Source organism: Lycorma delicatula, chromosome 2, assembly GCF_047948215.1.
Source record: "Lycorma delicatula isolate Av1 chromosome 2, ASM4794821v1, whole genome shotgun sequence".
NCBI lineage: Eukaryota > Metazoa > Arthropoda > Insecta > Hemiptera > Fulgoridae > Lycorma > Lycorma delicatula.
The window spans coordinates 23,585,823-23,606,378 of NC_134456.1; the positions used below are offsets into that span (position 1 = coordinate 23,585,823).

General features: G+C 28.3%; 1 protein-coding gene across 1 annotated transcript in view; it reads left to right on the plus strand.

Annotated features, from left to right (window-relative positions):
* The first annotated feature begins 6,122 nt into the window (after nt 1–6,122).
* The window catches only part of LOC142320558 (uncharacterized), a 135,487-nt gene continuing 121,053 nt past the window's right edge, over nt 6,123–20,556 (plus strand). Inside the window, exon 1 of the mRNA XM_075358473.1 lies at nt 6,123–6,271. The gene's annotated coding sequence lies outside the window, so the exon portion shown is untranslated. The remainder of the gene's footprint in view (nt 6,272–20,556) is intronic.

Here is a 20,556-nt window from a genome sequence, read left to right on the forward strand (position 1 = left end):
ATTCCAGCTATACTAGTGATGCTTTTTTTCAGAATATTGTTAATGGTATTTCCGGTTGTACCATTACTTTCCCAGATGCTCTAAAACATATATTTTCGATTTCCGTGAATGAGTCTTTCTTCACCAGGAAGGTTCTTGTTCGAATTCTGGTTAGCTTGATAATTTACACGCTACAAAATTAATTTATCATCCCATTACAAAAAAAAAAATAAGGAAAATTGGGCATCAACCTATTGGAAATATGAATTATAAAATATCAGAGGGAAATTATTAAAGAAATTCGTTAAAAAAATTACCCTCACCGGATTTCTGTATTTATCAACTTCTTTTTAGACCCCTTGTGTATAAAAATACTAAAAAAGTTTTATTTGCTGGAGATACAGATACAAAATTTATTTCATTAATTAAAATTTAATTTTGATATTTTTTTAACGCATTTAAACACTTAATCTTGGAATAAGATCTTAAAACACTTCCATAAAAATAGAAATTCTATAAATTTTTCTGATTTTTATTGTTTCACCCTGTCAGATTGAAACTTGCTTTTTTTTTTAATTATTATTTTAATGCAAATGTAGCGTTATAAGGATATATATGCCGATCTCCGTGGCTAAGTAAGTTGCGTGTCGGTATTTCGTTCGGATGTCCCGGGTTCGAATCCCGGTCAGGCATGGTGCATCTTTTCATACACTACTAATTTATACCGGACTAATGACCGTAGCTGTTGATAACCGCTCATTCATTAAAAAAATATATTATTTTTTTGTTCAAATGGTACAAAATATTTTCGTTTGAAATTTTTTTTTATTAATATTCTAATTAATATTTTAGGATTAGTTTGAGTTATAGCCATGCAATTTGGTTTGGATGTATTAAATTTATATAACAATTGGAGTATTTATTGGGGAGATAAAAAAAAATTGTTTATAAAAAAATATCATTGGAAATAAATCGAATGAAAAGTTTTCTAATTTCAGTTTATATCCGTTTTGACCATCCCTGAATCCTTTTTGAGCAGTTTTGACGTGACGTCTGTACGTATGTGCGTATGTACGTAACTCGCATAATTCAAAAACGATTAACCGTAGAATGTTGAAATTTTGGATTTAGGATTGTTGTAACACCTAGTTATACACCTCCCCTTTTGATTGCAATCGACTGGAACAAAAGTATCTAGAAAAGCCCAAAATAAAAAAAAAAAAAACGGATTTTGGACTTTTTTTTAACGGCAGTAATAAGAATTGAATAATAATTGAAAGATTTTCAACGATATATCATAAGTGGTACTTATTTTCATTGGTTCCAGAGTTACAGTCAATTCAAATTTTAATTAATGAAATATTTGGATCTTACAAGGAAACATCGATTCAAATCCGACTTCATTTTCTTCTTTTTTTTTTTACTTTTTTTCAATTTAAATATACTGATTTATTAGTAATTATTAAACTCTGATCGTAAAAATTATAATAAATAATAATTCAATAACAATAAAAAACAAAAAAAAAACAGTGGAATTGAATATACACACACGTTTTATCTCACCAAATTTCATAATGATTAACCTGTTCCTCAGATTTAAATCCAAATGGTTGCCATCATGTACCGTTATATTCCATATGTTTATAATCAACGTTTTAGTTTTTAAACTCAAAAAATGAGATTATAAAAAAATAATAAATAAAAATTGAAAAAATTTATTCGAAAAATAATAAAATCCAAAAGGATTGTAAAATGACCGGTAGCAGTAAGGTTAGTTCCTTTTATTATATCCTGATATAATAGTCTCCATAATTAAAATTATTATGGCCATATTATAAGCTATTTTTATTAGATTACATTCAGAATCATAAGTTGATGTGATAAATCTATCGTAACGGTTAGACACCTTTTTATATCGTGCTGTAAATAAAACAAGTCTTAATAATATGCATAAGTATTAAATAAATTACTGATATTAACGATGGGCCTATTTTTAAGTCGAAAATCCTATTTTTTTTCATGCAAAAAATACGTAATCCTGCTAATATTAATTATAGACCTAAGAATTTAAAAAGAAATTCTTGAAAGTAAATTGTATGGAGTTTAAAAATATTTTTCCTATACAGAACTATGAATTATGAATAGAAGGAAAAAAAGGAATAATGGCTTTAGAAATGCTGTGTTTCAAAGGATGTTGAAACTTAGATGGATCGATAATATTTAAAATGAAGAGGTCTTGAGAGGAATAAGAGAGAGATGAGATTTGTGTCAAAATCTTATAAAAAGATGAAGTAGTTTAAACAGATGAACCTAAGATATTTTTAGTTTTTTTTAGGTTAATTTGCTAATAAAGGAATGGTAGAAAGTAAAACCTGTAGAGAAATAGAAAGAGTGAAATTCATAAAACAAATAAGTTTTGTTTTAGGATGTGGTAAATATATTGATTAAAAAAATTATAGCAGAACAGAAAAGAATAAAAAGTAGCATCAAACCAGTCGCTGACAAAAAATTGTTTTGTATACTATAAGCTTATTGTTATCTTTATTTATTTTTAAGGAAAATCATTACCGCAAACATTTACCTGCTAGTCTTAAAATCAAATAATATGAAGCCCGTACTTAATAAATGCCGCTTTAAGTTATGATTAAGTACCGCTACAGTATATTTTATTTGAACCTTACCAGGAGAAAGAGCCAGTGTAAGCATGTACAAGTATTTACATTGAGTATATCTGGTTGTATTAAGATTAAATTTGTGTTTGATCCTTTGAACCGACCACTGAAGGATCTCTTACTGTTAGAGCGCTCAGTTAACAAATAATTTCTAAGATGAACTGCTGTTTAGTAGCCGGTTTTCTATCTACGTTAGATCATAAATATTTTATTTATTTTTTAATATTTTTATTAACGTTATCTTATTTATTCTGTAAATTATTATTTTTACATGATTTATTTATCCGGTGATATTAAATAGCCTAATGGCATATAATTTTGTTACGTTAAATTTATGAGGCGTATGTCTTAACTGTGTTAAAAAAAATAAAAAATAGAATTGGATTAGGTCAAAAGATTGATAATACTGATCATGAAATCTTCGTACAAACAACATCAAGCTAACTTCGTGAAGATGGCAGACAGTCATCGCTGAAATTAATCAGTTTTATTTGTGATAATTAGATTATTATTTAACAATTATTTCGTTTTTGTATTTACGATAAGGTAATAAGATAATCTAAGATTAAATAAATAGTAGTAACGAAGGAAATTAGAAAATGATGCGTGATCAGATTCAAACGTTTAATGTACAACTCTTAAATGTAAAGTAATATTACGTCAGCTTGACGTCTACGATTCTGTCCTTGCATCGATTATTTAAAATACCATTTATTTTAAAATGAAGATTACTTTTTTCATTCCGTTAAGCTCTTTGAAGAGAGCTGGAATGTTATTGATTGTAGATAAAACGTTGTACTTTTTTTATTGAAGGAGTGTTTTTCAGTTTATGAAAATCTCTCAATAAATATTGGGATGAATTTTGTACGTCAAATTAGGATATAATTTTTTTTTTAAATATTTTTTTTATAGAGTTTTTAATGAATGGTTAACAAGAAACGTAACAAAAATTTAATAACTCATATCTTTAACTTTGACTGTTAACTTTTGATTGTTCTTTAACTATTTAGATCTGAACTGATCCGTATTGTATGATTGTTTTTGTTTTCTATGAATAATGTTTTTATTTATAAAAACAGTTTTGGGTTTTTAAAAACATTTTCATCTATTGTCTTTTTATTCTTAAAAATACACATGCATTTAATAATTTTACATTTAATATTTAGTCTTGAGATTGCAAAATAAGAAAAGAATTTGTGAAGAAGCTTCTTTAGAATGAATTTTTTTGTTTATTGCTAAAATTTCTTTTCTTCCCTTTAAACTTGCTATGAACTTATGGTTCATCCAAAAAAAAAAAAAAAATTAGGGTGGTGTTCCCTTTTTTTCTATTTTTAACCATACATATTCATTATTCTTTTGTTAATTCTGTTTCTAACCCTTTTTTTTTTGTTAGGAAATAAGAATCATCCTATGTATGGAACCATTTTACAAATCACTCATAGAAATTTTTTCTTACTTTTTTCGCTACTAAAAAATGACTATTCAATAAAGAGAAACTAGTATAACTGCAAAATATATTTTTACGAAGGGTTTGCATTTTTTCCCTATGTTTATTTCACTTAATAACCTCAATGCTTGTTGATTGGAATACGAAGTGGAAATTTTTTAAAAATATGAAAACTCTAAGCCTGACCAGGATTTGAACTCGGAACCTTTTTGATGAAAGACTGAGAAGCTACCATTCTACCACGATGTTCGGTGGAGTGGTGTTTAAATTACTTATAAATAGTCTATAACCCTTAATTTATTAACTCGCTCCATATATTGTACGCGCGTGTGTGTGCTTATTTAAATGATGTACATTTTTTATAATAATTAAATTTAACAGATGTATTCGTAATTATATTCAGTTAAAGATCCTCAGTCATAAATATCTGGTAGTAAAAATATTATTGGAATATTTTTCGTTTCTATTTAATTGATGCATAACATAGAGTTATGCCTAGGCAACAATTTAGAGGGGCAGTTGTCTTGTTTCCTCGGAGTTATTTGTTTATTCAAACAGGTAACAACAGGCTGAGGTTCAATAATAGTTATCCTATCTATTTATGATATGAGGTAACTTTTGTAGCACCAGACCTTACCGGGATTCGATTCAGACTTTCCAGATATAGACAGGAACGCTACTACTGTCACGTAATTAATATATATAAATTTCATGGTTTCTATAATTTTATTTTTACGGATCTTTAAGTAGAATATAACTGTAAAGAGAAAATTCTTATCTCGATGAATGGAGGTTGAGTAAATGACATGATTAAATTATTAGAAGCAGTGAAAATTATTGCAAACAAAAATTTTACTTTAATTTTCCAAAAATTCCTTGCACGCCTGGAATAAAAACTTGGTCATTAGTAATAGCCAGTAGCACCTTCCACAGTACTAGTACCCTAACCGTAACATTTCTCATTTCTTTTAGTCTGTTTTTTTTTTCTATGGCGGAGTGGTAGAGTTTCGTCCATTCATCCGGAGGTCCCGGGTTCAAATCTCGGTCAGGCATGGCATCTTCATGCAGTACAAAAGTCCATTCCCATATCCCATGCATAAGCTTCAAGCTTATGTGGCGATGTCATCAAGAAAAAAGATCAATTACGAGATGATTTATTTATCTTAATGAAATTCAGAAATTTTTCTGTTACGTATATTAGATATAAATACGCACGAATTTGTAAGAGCTTTGATTCAAGAGAGATGGACGAGGGAGCGAGTGAGAGAGTGCGTGTAAACGTGAGAGAGGGATGTAATGTGTTTTTTAACATGTTATGCACTAAAATTGCGGTTTAGTGATGACTTATTTTAGTATATTACTACCTTTTAAAAAAAATTTGAAATAGGTTTCCATTTTATCTTTTGACTACACAATTTTTTTTTTTTTAATTAAAAAAATACTAGGTGTATGGTATTTTTATTCATTTATTACCTTTTTTTTTTTTTTTTTTTTTGATAATTGGTGAAAATTAAATGGAACTTAAAATGGAGACTAATTAATAAAAAAAATTTATTTGAAAACTATTTTTATTTTTTTTTACTTAATATTTTTTCGTTCAAATCGTACTAAGTAAATTATAAGTTGTTCATATTTTTTTTGTACTGTTATAATTAATTTATTGTTCTATAAAATACAGTCTCTTCCTTATGCATCGGTGATATACGGTATCGGTTTGGCGATTCTGATAGAACGTCGACCTCAGACTTTCCGTTGGTTGAGTTCGGGTAGGCTGGATTTCCTTGAGCGACAAGGTCTTGCGGTAAGAGAGAGCTGTGACGGCTTGATCATCGTCTTTCTGGGAGTGTTGTTATCGCGGAGAAGATTCTGGTTGATAAGGTAAGCGGGTCGGGTGAGTCCACTGGCGGGGGGCGCAAACGGCAGCAGCTGTTGCTGTTACGAGGCGCAGGAACTCTCCAGCTCAGCGACCAAGCAGGCAGGCGACGACTCTCTATGCTGTGCTATCGATATACGGGGCGGTGAGTCTGCAGTGGTGGAAGGTCGGTAGATTGCCGTTGTCTGTGTGTTAGCAGTGCCAGCTGCTCGTTGTGCCTCCTCAGCCGGCAGACGGACGACGTTGATGGTGACGACGAGAACGGCCTCCATTCTGCTGTGTTCCGCACCAACTTGCCAGGTTTGTCACATCCTCTTTCACTCGTTAAACGAACAACTGTCTTTCGTTGAATTTCACTTACCGTCTTAAACATTTACTTATTCCTTTTAGCTGTATAATTTACAACAGAAACGGTAAATTGATACCGAACACGTTATTAATTATTATCTTACTAATCGGTTATATAGATATCTAAACAGTATTTTAAACCTCTAATCGCGCATCGATTTTGATTGTTTTTTAATCTCAGATTAGTAATTTATTTATTTCTTATTCGATCGATAAACTTGTGATCTAAAAATATTTCGTTTTGATTATATTTATTTACGTATTATAATAAATCATTGCTCTTTTGAAATATTATTTTACACGATAGTTATAAATTTAATTACACATATATTTTGATAGCTTCTTTATTTAATTAATAACATTTTACAAACTATTTTACTTTATTTGCTCAAGAATGCTTTTTTATTGCTGAAACATCAAATTCATGAGACGTTAAATAATTAGTTTTATTCCTAATTAATTAGGTCTAGGAGTTTATATGACTACTTTTTAAATATATTATCATTATTTTAGTAAACTTTGAACTCAGTTTTGTTGTAATAGTAGTCAAAATTATACATTGTGTACCGTAATTTAATTTAAATTACTTTTACTTAAACAATTTGTAAGGAAATTTATCGGTTACTTCCTTTAATTCGGTAGTTGGATACTACTGTATTTAAATATTTATCTATATCTTATTATTATTTTTGTAATTTTTTTGTTAAGATAATTATAAAAGTATGTAATTTCGTATTTTTAATTACTATAATATTTTACTTTTACTAATTTGAGCTTTTAAAATTACAACAAAAACTCAATAGATCTATTACTATATACAATATTTCGTTACTTTTTCAGTAATATTTGGGTTTATAAATTATTCGTGATTTTATCGTTAAATGTATAATTTATTGAATTGTGTGAGTGCGCGCGAGCCTGTTTTGTGTTTCAGCACGGATGTATGGCACAATCTCATGATAGTGAGTACTAATTGCATTACTACGTGTCATGAGAATGAAGTGTATTATATCAAGGACTTAACGATAGATTTTTTCTTTATGACTGTTGTTTTAATTTTTTTTCGCATGTATATATTTTAAAAAAGAAATAACGACTAAATTATAATAATACTGATTTACCATTAGGGCCGGTAAATTTAACTTTTAATAAAATAATTTTTATTTGTAAACTATTTTATAAATGTTAATTTAACGAGAGCATTCTCGAATATAGAAAACGAACATGTGGGATTCGCTCTGCCGGTTGTGTGCTTTTGAACACATCATGGTAGAGGAGAGGCGTATGGTGGGGATAAAACATCGACGACAGCAGTAGGGGACGAACCTCTGACGCATGATTCAAGACACATCATCTGACTAGCCCTGGTGAAGTACCATATACTATTGAAGTACCGAGGTTCTGTGATAAGATCATTTTAATCGTGCAGACTGTGGGTTCTGCCTTTTCCATGTAATTTTTACATAGAAAAGTCTACGTATAAGTTAGATCATTTTTCTTAGAACACGTCCTACTGGTTTTTTTTTAAACATCTGACTAGTTCTTGTAGTTCGGTTCCAATTTATGATAAGAGATCCTTTGGTTTTTAGGAAAATTTGTACCGGCAGATTAGACTAGTCTTAAAAATTTAAATGTCATTTGTAGTCTATCTTCTTTTTATTCATCTGATTCTTTTCAAGTCAAAAAATAATCGGATAAAATTTACTTATGTCACAGTTTATAAATAAAAGAAAATCTGTTACATTTATAAATGACGCCTACATCTCTCTTAAGATATATTGCGGCAGTATAAGAGGAATGAAAAATTGTTTTGTACTAATAGCGACTTATAAGTCATAGATGCTATATAACTTATGAGTCATAAGGAATTATGACTCATTTTTACATTACGAAATAATTATCATAATTTGATTTATTACACTTCATGAAGAAAGGAAGGACAATTGATTACCATCTAACAGAAGTCTGTTACAAAGTTTTCCTTTTAGGTCCATGCACCTTAAACGAATCCATGTTTAAAAACTCACTTGTGAGATGTGTCATAAAGACTTTTTTAATTTTTTATTAATATTGAATTACTCTGTCGTAACAATGTCATTATGCATTCTTAATTAAGTTTTAATGTTTCTATTTCCTGGGATTAGGTGAGAGGGTTTGGGCTAATTTTTACTGCTTGATGCTGTTCTTAACACCAATTTAGTGGATTACAGAAAGAAAGTAGGACGTGATGTAAATAAGCATTCATCCATCCTGTTATTAATCACGCCCGATTAATTAATTGTAAACTTCAATGATCTGAAGAGATCAATTATAATATCTAAAAGGCTGCAAAGACTTTATTATTTTGTTCACCAATTTGATAAACTTTTGTAATCCATGATCCAAACACCGTTGTTTACTATACGCATATTTTAACTTTATCATTATTTTTAAGTTCAGGAAAATGACATCTCAAATATCCGTGAAAAATACTTGGTAAAATGTATTATTTAAATGAACGTAATATATTTTTGTGTTTTAATCGACTCCAAAAAAGAGGATGTTCTCAATTTGATCAGTACATTTTTTTTTACTTACGTTCGTACATAAAAATATATGTACCTTATACATATATATATATATGTACATCTCTTGTTCATATATATGTACTCTTTACTTAACCCATCGATTTCTGTGGTTATTTTTTATTTTCTAGGACAACTTCCTCTAGTGGTCTCACTATAAGTTTTTTAAACAGATGATTTTTAATATAATAGTTGTATATTATCGTTTTTTCATTATTGTCGTGATTTTTAAGTATAAAACTTTTGTAGAGTAATGGTATACTCTGCTCTCCGTTCAAAATATTTTCAAACAAAAATTAAAAAAAATTATTCAGAAAACTTACAGTAAAAAATTACTACACGTTTCTGCATTCCCGAGATCATTTATAGTTTTTTCTACTTACATAGCACTCCTCTTTCCTATTTTTATCATAACGCAGGTTTTTCACTTTTGCGTTTTGTGTTTATTGAGAACAGCTTTTATTCATTCGAGGCTGAATTGTTTTTTGTATTCAAACCCGTACTTAAATAAAAAATTAATTTAAAAAAATAAATAAAATTAATCTATAAAAGAAGCCCCGTTAAAATACAGTACTGATTGAATTCTTTAAATCTCGATTTGTTGAAGTCAGCATGGAATTAAGGTTAAATAATTTTAAGTAATCCTTTTTTCATTTATTCTTAAAGTAGTTCTTATCCTGTACTTAAAGATGTTAACCTACATACTAGGTTAATATTTAGCCTCTACGATGCGGAAATAATTTTTATGGTCGGTTGAAAAACAACAATTTATAACTCTGTGTTCTACCAACTGCTCCTTTTTTTCTACAAATGAGTAAATTGATAACATTGCGTTATCTTTGTCATCCGGGATTTCGTATGCATGATTTTATCGTATGCAAATTTGTTTTATAACTTTCAACAGATATCGATGACATTTTTTCTTATAAACTTTGAATGGAAAGAAATTCTTTGAGGAAGAGAATTAATTACTGTTATTTTGATGGAATACATTTTTTTCCTGTTCAGTTTATGTTGAAGTAATTTTACATTCGAAGAAAATTACATAAATCCTTAAAAAAGAAAAAACCATAATGGTTCTGAAGATATGTAGTAAATAGCAATATAACAATAGTGAAAACAATAACATTAGTAAGGCAAATAACAATGTTGAAAAGCTGTTGGAAGGTTCTGTACTTCATTCTGTACGAAAAATTCTAGGACCAGTTGAACATAGTTTAAGTCTACAGAATATTATTTGAAAAGAGTCTTTAAGATTAATTTCGTTGTATTAATTAGATTTTTAAAACCTAGTGTAATAAGAGATATATTTTTTTTAATGTTAATGAATTCCTTGCCACGTATACGAGTCTCGTATCGTGCAGGATAACCTTATCTCGAGCTATTCTGTTAAACTTAAATAGCCTGATAACGATTGTTGTAGCTTACTGCGCTATACAAACTAAAGGACATCAAATGGTGGTTTATCATCGCCTGATAATGTCTAACGGTTTATCTAGTCATTGACGGATGGTTCCAGACACCAATCAAATGGAATTACACATAGTTTTTTGTTTAGAAATGTTGAACCTGATTATCTCTACAGCCAAATGTAGTTAATATTTAGGTTATACGAAACTACTAAGCATCCACTTAAATAAATAACTTAATTTAGTTTTTGTTAAAAATAAAGCAAGCTATTTATTATTTTTTGTGATTATATTATTTTTCAAAGTGATCCCATTATATTAATTTATTTAAAGAAAAACAAATTACGGTTAAATCTTTAGTAGATAGGTTATATATATATATATATATATTTATTTATTTATACAATTCCCCCTCGTGGTTTTTCCCGAGCTATATAATTACTTAGTTTCCCATCGCGCCATTGTTTTTTTACTTTATGTTTTTTAGTCAACTAACAAGAGGTAGATGCAGTTAGTGGCACCGCAAATACAGTAACAGTGGCTGTATTGGTTGAGCTGCGCCGTACACCGTCGCACCCCTTAAAAAATCGAACTTCAAAAAACCTCGAAAGTGTTTTTTAAATTATATATATCTGAAGAATATTTACAAGCTCAAAAAAAAAAAAAAAATAGAACTTCCCCGTCGCGGCTTCACCCGCGCTACATGGTTACTTTCGTTTTTCATCGCGGTCAGGAGATGTTTAGCCAGATGGCCCTGCCCCTTGGACCCGCTGTGTTCATTAAACTCTTGCTTGTGAGAATAATAATGATAAATAAAAATTAAAGCCGGTTCACATTATAAAAAACAGAGAATTGTAATTTTTTCAGAGCAACAGTTTGGTCAGTATAGGACCCGAAACTTTTATTGATTTAAGAATTAGGTTTCAAAACAGCCGATCTGCATCTTAAAACTATTATTTATAACTGGTTACCCGTACGTCGTACGGATAAAAATATATTTTGCCCGGTTCTTAGCGCTACCCGACAAAAACCACTACGAAGTGACCGTATTTCGTTTCTCTTTTTTTTTAATTTTTAATTTTATGTTTTTTTGTCAAATAGGCAGGTACAACCAGTCGCATCCTACATACAGTAACAGTCGCTGTGTTGAGGCCGCGTCGTACCCAAAATCCCCAAAAAATTGTATTTTGGACTTTTTCTTAATTGCAGTAACAAGCCCTCATTGAAAGAATTTCAGTGGTATATCATAAGTGGTACTTATTTTCATTAGTCCCAGAATAATAGCCAAATAAAAGTTTAATTAATTAAATATTTGGATCGTACAAGAGGAAGGCACATCGATTCGAATCAGACTTCACCTCCTTTTTTTTAACCTTTTTTTAATTTAAATATATTGATTTATTAATAATTATTAACCTCTGATTATAAAATAAAATTACGATAAATAATAATTCAATAACAATAAAAAAAAAATGAAAAAATATGAGAAGTTATTAATGAAATAAAATTTTTGTCCTTTTCATCAAAAAAAAAAAAAAAAAAAAAAAATGTTTATGTAATTTAATAGGCAGGTGTACAAGGAAGTCATTTGGTCCACATTAGATTTTTTAAATGGCATCATTGGGTTATATTAATTTTTTCACTGAGGTTTAACGTTTCTTTTTTTGATGTGATTTTGTGTTACTTTCTTTCTTAGGATGTATTTTAAAGAAAAGTTTACGAAAAAACTAATTATTATACAACTTTCTGCATTCATATTTTAAATCAATTTTAGGCAAATGGCTTTAAAATTTTCAGCAAAACAGAACAAGAAACGTAACAGTCAGATGGTTCAATTGTTGATTTGATGAAATTTATTTTGGGGTTGCGTTCTATTAACATTTTTATGGGGACTTAAAAGAGAGTAATAAAATGTTAAATATATTCTTAAAGTTCTTTCTGGATCTTTCGTTCGTCTGGTGAAAAAAAATTTCTTGATGTTTTGTGCATGGTTTTGGAAGCATAGGTAAAAGAAAAAACTAAAATCCATTTAAATTTACACCAAAGTTGATTTTATGAATATTTTTTGAAACCAAGTCTTTAAAGAGGTAAGGCGGTGTGTCAAGCTTTGCAGCTTTCAAACAGGTATATTACTTACAGATATTAATAATTACCGTTGATATAGATCGATACATATTTTTAAATGTAAGATTTCATCTATTGTATGCAGACTTAACTGATATTACTACGTGGAGCATGGAGAATAATGAAATTCCAGCGTAGATGTTCAGCTGACAGGCTCTGTTAAGGAAGAAAAGAAGAAGGAGGTCATGGAAACAGGCATTGAAAGTATACTCGTAATTGTAAAGTGAAATTTACTGTAGAAGATGGTGATAGGATTGGTTAGAGTTGCGCTTACGTTGCTGCCAAATCACTGTATACGTACTTATAAGACTTGCTCTATTTGTTGGTAAACCATGTTGTTGGTTCCAAATATTCAAATAACTTTACTGTGTTCAGCACATTCTTTCTTTCCTCTTAAAAAAAGTAGTTTTTACAATTTGTAATAAAATATATTTTTTATATTTCTGGTTTGCTAAAAGGTTTCTAAATTAAAAAATGAGTCCTTGTACTAAATAGATATTTAGCGTCTTAGTATTTGTCATTATTATTCTGGCACATAAGTATAAATTTGATTTGATTTCCCGCTGAGGATAATTCTTTCACACGGTAAAAAAATTATTTACAACGAATCCATTAAATTATTAATTATTTTTTAAAGATTTTTAATTTATCAATTTCATATTGTAAACAGGTTATATGAATGGGGGGATTGTAACTGAGATCAAATTTCATTTGAGTTTCTGAATCGTAAATATTAGACGAAGTATTTTTCAATCGAACGCTTAATTACATCCATTGTTGGTTGTATTTGAAAAATAACGCACTTATATTTTATTATTTGCTTAAAATGAAATTAAATATTTTTCTTATTTATATGTTAATGGATGAAAATAATTTTTCTGTCACACCTGCAACTTTCTGGAGAACATTGGGATACCGTAGGAGACCAGTGTACAAGCGGTCCCTATTACTCAAATTTTGTTAAATTCTCTTGTACATAATTATATGTAAAATAATTACATTTTTCTGCAGAGCACGATGGAATATAATATGTGCGTGTAATGTTATTATTTATGATAGGGTTTTTATTTTTTTTTTAAACAAATTAAATTTTTGTTTATCATACTTAAATGATAATTAATTGTGTGTGTATATATATATTGAGAGAGAGAGAGAGAGTTGTTGCCTTTGATTAATCATCACGTCATAATTTTCTATCATTGTACAAATTTTCACATATCCCTTTTGAAAATTTTGATGCCTCGATTTTTACCACCCAGTTCACGTAGCCTCACGGGCTTCCTTTCTTATAGAAAACTCATTATTTATGTATCTTCGTAGATAATTTGTTGCTATTTATTGAAGTTAATTGTCGCTTTTCAATATATTTTTTTTTTTTTTTTTTTTTGTCTTCAGTCATTTGACTGGTTTGATGCAGCTCTCCAAGATTCCCTATCTAGTGCTAGTCGTTTCATTTCAGTATACCTTCTACATCCTACATCCCCAACAATTTGTTTTACATACTCCAAACGTGGCCTGCCTTCAGTATATTAGATCTATAAAATCCATCCACTTCTCTTCGTTTCTTGATTTCTTCTTCTCTCCTGATAACGTTCTTCAGAGTTAACACTCAATACGTTTTTTAGAATCTGATTTTGACAAGATTCATATACCTTTCAATTTTTTTATTTATTGTCAACATTTTTGAAGTCCATTTTAACCGCTTTTTAAAATATTTTACTTTCGAGCTCCTTAAAAAAATCAAATCTTTAAATAATTTACGCAGCTTCCTTTTTAGGATCACTTGTTAAGTTTTGACAAAATATTCTTTTTCTATTGTTTTTGACCTGTGGTTAATTAAGAAATATAAATTTTTATAACAAGAAACCGATCCAAAATTCGTTTTAAAACGTTTTTAAAAACTTACTGCAAAACGTTTTCAATTCTTTAAACCATTCTTGGTGATTCAACTCATTTAAGTTCTTAAAATCATTTATCCGTTATGACTTAAATTTTTGATAAAAATTATTTTACGTTAATTAACCACGTTCTCCGACGTATATTATTTTCATAGAACCTGTGTCGAAATATGAATCCGGTTTTTATGTGACATTTTGTTTTTTAGATATAAAAAAGGATCATCATTATAGATAAAATAACAAGAGAGGTAAAATGAGATCTGTTATTCATTCTATTTTTTACCAGTCAACATCTATTGATTGGTTTGACAATATTCTACATTTCTTTCCATTTTGGATTAATTTTTTAATTTCAACACTTTTACTAATTCTAAATCTTCAATTGTGTTTATTATATATTCCAATATTTCTCTTTCTTTACAGATTTTACCTTCTGCTACCAAATTAATTGAACCTTGGTATCTTAATACGTGGTCTACCAATCCAGATATTCCGTTTACAAAATCTGCCTCAAATTTCTCTCTTCTTCTATAAGATATTTTATTGTGTATTTTATCAAAATTTAATTTCTTCTTTCTCTTCATGTAGAAAGAAGAAAAACGTTTTAAAAAAAATTTCTCTTATTTTTTTTAAATCTCTTTATTCATATGTTTTACTTCAGTATCCTTCAACAGCATAAACTGATAAATTACATGTTGTTATGTTCCCAAAACTCTCTAATGGAAATTCCTTCAGAAATTAAAAGAATTATCGATATAATTGAAAATAGTAATCCATTCAGTTTCATGCAGTATTTTCTTGAATTTAATTTATCCAACTCGGATGTATGCTTCACCTTACTGGTACATAATTAAATGCTTATTTTGTTATTTTATTAGAAAAAAAGACTGCATCGAAATCGATTTATATCTCCTATAGATGTGATGTTATAGACATCATCGGAAACGTGCTATATATAAACCGAATAAACACATCCCTTTTCTCCTTCTCTGAGGTGAAAATAGTATTCGTGCTATGATTTAAATAAAGTATAATCTACGTTTGTTATTTTTTAAATTAAAAAAATTGTCTTATCTGTTGGTTGTTAACGTGATGAAGACGTTTTTCTGGTTGTTTAACTTTTGATAAAGTTACACTTTGAAAAATTCAAGAGTTTTTTGCTAATAAGTGTATTGTGGCACCACTTTTATCACTTGATCTTTTTTATTGTATTTCGTCTCGTGCAATTTGCAAGACTAAATAGAATAAGTAAGGACGGTTAATAAAATAAACTACGCTGAACAAATTATGAACGTTTTCACTTTTATTTACATTTTATTAAGTAAATTTAAAATAAGTTAAACTTTTTAGTTTTATTGCAAATTTTATATGTTGTAATTATATAATATTAGTTTTAAATGCGCGAATACTTTTCAGTACTATCTAATAAATTTTTAGTTGGAAAATTAATTTAATTTTATTCGGTTAATAATTAATTTGTTTCCTTCGGAGTTTGTCTAGAAAGTTGAACTTCGATCGTAGTAGTCAGATTGTTGGACTTTGATTCGGTGAACGGAAACTGACAATTTTGACCTCGGTTCAAATCGCTAGTGGGGTAGGAGTCAGTCAACCTTTCCTGTTAAATTAATGATTAAGATCCCCAATGCCCACGCGTAAATACGTATACTACTGATTTTACCTGTATTTAATGAAGTAATAATATATATTTATGAAGTAATAACCCTGTTCTTTAGTTGTACTTTTTTTGTTATTTAAGGGTGATTGATTTCAGCCTTGGTATTCAATTCACTTTAACGAAACGTGAAAACTTTAAAAATGTAATTTATTTGTCTTTAAGAATCGGCCATAACAAGTCTATTCTTGAGACAGATTGAATATATAATTTTTATAGATAAAATTATTAGTTTTTTCATCATAAAATATTGAAGTATGCTTTCTTTCAGGTGTATAAACCTTTTATTTCTCTTCAAAAAAAATTGATACCATCGATCTATTGATACTTATGCATCTTATGATCGCGGTCTTGTTCGTACTTACATATACGAATGTGTATCATATCTTACATAAATTGGAAATAGTACGTTGACTCCATTTAATTATATGAAACTATTTTTATGTATTATATTTAATTAGACGTAGAAAGAGGCCACAAAGGATTTTCAGTAATTAAATATTAACAAAACTTTGTAGATTCTTTCTTGTACTAAAAGGGATTAAATCTGTAAGGAAAGAAAATTAGTTAACAGTTCTGGTAGTAGTTTTTGTACTGGCTTCCATTTTGCAAAATATCAGACTAACTTCTTCTTAAAGGTCTGAAGACCAGAGAATTTACTGATTAAAGTCAGGTATATAGGCGATATACTCATTGTTCTCGATTACGGTTCATACATTTTTACAGTTAATCCGCTCGGTAATGTTTACTATATTATGAAAAGAATCCTGATCGATTTAAATTTTAAAAGGAATTCTTTCATCCGATTCTGAAAACTTTATTAGAAAGTTTTTCGTACATAACCCTGTATCTTTTTTTGCCCTTTCAAGAAATAGCAATTTTTTGTCGTTTTCTCCAAATCTATCAACCTGACTTGAAGATCAATAGAGTCTTTGAATAAGAAAAAAATTACCAGTTAATTTCTCACAGTTTATTATTTCGTAGCCAGATAATCCAATCATAAAATTTTTACAGAGATTTTGTTTTTAAGATAAATGTGACTATATTTATAGAATGAAATGTAGATATAATTTAAACAGCATAGTTACATTTTCTTACAATTCATAATAACAGAGTCGATTAATTTTGTGGAAATTAATAACGACATTTTTTCTTGTTTTGACATTTCTGTGAATATCTCAATTATCAGTTTGTTTGATGAAAAGGCGATTATTTATTATCTGTTTTTCTTTAACTTACAATGGTTCAACTGCGTTCTCAAATCTTGCAACCTTAATTGAGGAAGGATACTGAACCGAAAAGATGTAGCTATAGATCCGACTGATTTTGATTGTAGATTCAGTAAGAGCAGATCAGACAGCTTTTGAAGCGGATTTTAATATAACTAGTGTAAATTTACCTTCTAAAATCTACTTACGCTAATCGTCTAATTTAGTTACAGATAATTGGTGTCATTTATAATAATAGAAACTAATTCTCCAGTTATAATATAGAAAAAAAAATTTCATATAAATATTTTTTTATTTGCTAAGGAATAAAAACAACTAAAAGTAAAAACTTACTTCTCGGTTTTAAATACGTATACAATTAAAAAAATAATAATAATAGTGGTAAAATTACACTTACGAAAGATTTTATAATTTAAAAGAATTTTATTTGTATGATTTCAAACAACTCAATACTGCGGAGAAAATAAAAAATGGAATAATATAATTCCTCAGAAGTTATTTTAAAAGAATTGTCAAAAGACACCAAATCTCGGCAAGATTGTAGTAGGAAAGGAAACCAGCAAAATTCTAAACAATTATATTTAATTATGACTAAAAAATAAAAAATAATTATGAGGACACCACATGACTTCCTTGTACGCCTATTAAATTACATATACACATTTTTTCCAGCACTTCATTTACACTTACTTCATTTGAAAGTGAGATACGATCCTCTAATCCTTTAATAAAGTGAACAGTTATACAATTAAATTGTGGTGGACACCACATTGCATCACATTTTTTTGTGATGCCCTTATCAGCATTTTATATTAGTTTACATATTAATTTTGTTTCACGTTGCTCAAGTCGTTATGCGATGTAAGTGAGAACGTGTCGGATACGTAACGATGGACACATCGGTTCGAATCAGACTTCATATACGTATATTTTATTAACTTTTTTTCTAATTTAAATATATTGATTTAGTAATAATTATTAACCTCTATAAAAATTTTTAAATTAAAAAGTAAAGTACATAAAATTTTATTTCAATAATAGCTTCTGATATATATATATTATTGAATTATTATTTATTGAATTTTTTTTACAACCAGGTTAATAATTATTAATAAATCAATATGTTTAAGCTAAAAAAAGTTAAAAAAGGAAATGAAGTCGGATTCGAACCGATGTGCCTTCCCCTTGTAAGATCCAAATATTTCATTAATTAAAACTTCATTTGGCTATAACTCTGGAACCAATGAAAATAAATACCATTTCTGATACATCGTTGAAACGCTGTCAACGAGAGCTTATTACGAAAAAGAGAGAGTTACGAAAAAGTCCAAAATCTAATTTTTTTTTTATTTTGGACTTTTTTGGACACTTTTGGTCCAGTCAATTGCAATCAAAAGCGGAGGTGCACAACTAGTTGTTACAGTAGTCCTAAATCCGAAATTTCAACACTCTACGGCTTATCGTTTTGAGTTATACATATGTACGTACGTACAACCGTCACATCGAAACTAGTCAAAATGTATTCGGGGATGGTCAAAATGGATATTTCCGTTGAAATCTGAAAACCGAAGTTTTTCGCGATTACAATACTTTTTTTACTTCGTACAATAAAGTAAAAATTTAAAACATGCTTTTCTTTAAAAAAAATAATAAATAAACAAAAATTCTTAATAAAAAGTAGAAAATCATTTTGTTTTCAAGAAAACTGCTTTTAAAAAATTATTTTCTAGAAAATTAATTTTTAAAAAGTTGTTTATGCATGACTAAAAAAAAAGCGTGGGTCGCGCTGTCATAGACAACTATTTTATAATTAGAGCGCGCTCCACGCTTTTCTTGTTACTCATGCATAAATAGAAAAATAAAAATTATTCTTGAAAGTAAAATAATTTTTTTATATGAATTTGTGTTTGCTTTTTTATTTATAATTAAAAAAAAAAAACATTTAAAAAAAAAACTTTTTTTAGAAATATTTCGTTTTGAAATTACAACCTTTACGTCATTTTATATATTTGTAATTTCTATGTTAAACTAACATATTTTATATTGTTTGTTCATCAGTTTACTATTAGATCTTATTGTTTTATTTGATTCACCTTTTTGTATGTTTATGTTCACCTTTGAGAGCTATAAAAGCGGAGGTTAATTTAGTACTTAAAATGTTATTACAGTTAAATAAATATATTTCACGAAATCAGGGAGAAAAATTCAATTCTATTATAATTTTTGAATTTTTAATACTCATGAATTGTGGAAGTATATTAAAAATAATTCTTGATATTAAACTTATGCTGCAACTAGTTGTTTTCTTTTCTTTTAGAACTTAAGATACATTCATAGATAAATGTGTGTTAGTATGTAACAAAATATTGAATATTGGTTAAATAAAATGATTAGGATTAATCACATCAGAAGAATATTTAAATATATTAGTTTTTAAATACCCATTTATACTACAACCTTTAATACGGCATAGATGATTTTATTAACTAAAAAAACTACACGTGGCTCGCTATTATATTTGATTATGAGTTTGAAGCAAAATAACTCCTTTATAAAAGCAGTTAAAAATTTATGAAAATCTCATTTCTCTTTTCAATCTCTTTTCTGTTAATCTATATAATTTTATTACATTAGTCAAATTTCTCTTAAAAAATAAAGAAGAATATTAAAATTATTTTTGAACATACCAGTGTGAAAACTAAAACATTTTACTCGTTTTTAAAAGCTTAAGAAAAAAAAATCATAGTATTCGAAAAAGGGGTTTTGGACCAACGCAGTTTTTTTTAATGAAATAGTTATTTCAGTCAGGAAAGGTTATTATAAACGTTATAAAAAATGATGTGTTCATTTCGACAAGCTGAATAAAAAAAAAATGCCCAAAATAATTAAAAAACATTAATTAAGCAGAGACAAATGTTTTTTCTAATTCTTTTAAAATATTTAATGGAAAGAAGAAAGTACTGTTAATAGTTACGTTATACATACATGGATTTTGGAACTGTTGCTATTTATAAGACAAGCCGGTAATCATTTTCTTGTGGAGTACATTTTCTTTGTACATCATCCGTGAAATATTTCATTATACTATTATTTAAAAATTTCACTTCGTCCTTACCAAAATGAAACTACATTTTTTTTTTTTTACTTTTTTCCGAAATAGTTATTTCTTGAAAAATGACCATCACTGGAAAATTATTGATAAGGGATTACGATAATGAAAACAGTAGTTATTACGGAGTTAATATAGCAGCATATTTATTTGTTTTAGATATTTCGTATTAGGTTTTCCGATTTCTGTGGCGGAGTTGTAGCGTCTCGACCTTTCATCCGGGGATCCCGGG